The sequence below is a fragment of the Priapulus caudatus genome, unplaced genomic scaffold (assembly GCF_000485595.1).
Source record: "Priapulus caudatus unplaced genomic scaffold, Priapulus_caudatus-5.0.1 Scaffold271, whole genome shotgun sequence".
In the NCBI taxonomy this organism is placed as follows: Eukaryota; Metazoa; Priapulida; class Priapulimorpha; order Priapulimorphida; family Priapulidae; genus Priapulus; species Priapulus caudatus.
The window spans coordinates 163250-165209 of NW_014577332.1; positions in this window are offsets into that span (position 1 = coordinate 163250).

The window sequence follows — 1960 nt, forward strand, 5'->3', positions numbered from 1 at the left end:
GTGATGGATCTTGACAGCTAGACCCAAAGTGGTCAGGTTGTGGCAGCCAGTGGTGTGACTTTGGATCGACTGGGCCAGGCTGAGGAACTGCTTGTTTATCTCATTATTTGACACAAGTGCTGATACGAGACGCAGTAGAGTAGGGCTGGTCTGGCTAATGGTGTTGCTATGGGTGAAGTTACCAAGATCGTAGAAGAGGTTGTTTGATTTCGTTACTTCCAGTGCCTCTTTCTGCACCTGGCGGATGACCACGTCGACCTCACTCTCCTCTTCATCTGCGCCGGCCTTTTCAAGCTTTATTATTCTCCCAACAGCCTCCTTGAATCCGACGAGTGAGCAACAGCCATCAGAACGAATGACAGTTATATCTTGAGCCAGGTAATTGTTAAGTTTTGCGATCATTTGTTTGAGCGAGAGTGTGCCGTCATAACCAGAATACATGTCATAAAGTTCATGGTAATTATACAGTCGGTTTGGCTTGGCATACATAGCATCGATACAGAATTTTAGGGCAGCATCATCTACAGCATTGCTGGGAGAGAAATCAACATGCTTGGGAATAGTCATGAATGCGTCATAGCAGCGCTTATGATATTGGGCATCCTGTGCTGGAAGATCACTCTCCTCGCCAATATTCTGTAGAACTCTCCTCCCCAGCTCATCGTTCCTATGCTGGGCAACTTCAACTACAGTATCCCTGAAAGTCTGCACACCAGGTCGTTCATGCGTTTCACACTGGCGCACCTTGTCCCACCGATCAGGATGGCGCTCATCATATGGGATACACTTTTCATTACAGAAGAAACAGTGTTCCTTGAAGTTAAAACGAGAGCCACACACTAGGGTTTGGGATCTGCGAACACGCGCTAAAGCAGGCCCTTCCTCATGAAGATGTCCATCAATAAACTTCCTTTTGTACTTCGGGGAAGTATAAGTACAGTAACAACTTTTATGAAGTTCAACTGATGACTCTATATTGTTCAGCAAGGTTTTAAGTTGAGATAGAAACTCACTGTGACCTCTCTCCCCTGCTAGCGTTATGAGCTTGTTGATGGCATTCTGCTTAAAAGCTTGTATCTCACCCCTGGTTGCTCTACAGTCCGGGATTAAACACGCCATGACGATGAAGGTGACATGGTCATGTGCTCATGTGGAAATTGTCTGAAGTCGCATTAGATTTTACTGGAGCCAGGAGCCATTGTTTTTCTTTTAGAAGTTTCAGGCTAACAATTTATTTCTTGGTATATTCGTGCTAGATATTCCTGGAACCATGAGTCATTGTTTTTCTTCTAAAAGTGTCTAGACTTATGATGTAATGTGTTGTACATGAATCTAGAACAGCCAATACAATATAACCGAGGCCGTTTGTAAGCTCGGGGCTTTTCTGTTGTATTAAGTAGGAGTTAAGCGGTGGAGTCAAGCACGATTGGAAAGATTCAGGAGAATCTTTGTGGCTCAGTTACAGATGTTGTGATGCGTTACTCTGTAATAAGATAGGCTATTGTGACAGAATTAATTGGCTAAACGATATCCCGTGCCTCTCATCTTGTGGTCTATGATAACGCTCTATCACATTGTACCTGAAAATGATCATTATGGTAGCAATTTTGGTTTTCGGAAATTAAGCGAATTTCGAAGTGATCCTGACCTTTACCTTATAGGTTAAACGTGACCTTTAATTGCGAAAATAACATCAGAAATGGATTCCTTGAGTCAAACTTGTGTAGAAAAGTGTTATCACACATGATTCTATGTCCATTAGTTAAAAAGTTGTATTTTGACCCCATATTGTAACCTTGACCCCATATGGTCCAGGCATTATTTTAATTTATCAACAATGATAATAATCATTACTATCATCAACAATCAATACGGGGACTCAATACACCTTCACAGCAACACATAATTTTCAGTCAGTTATCGTTGTAAGTGAAATTAGGGTAGTTAAAAAGTTGTATTT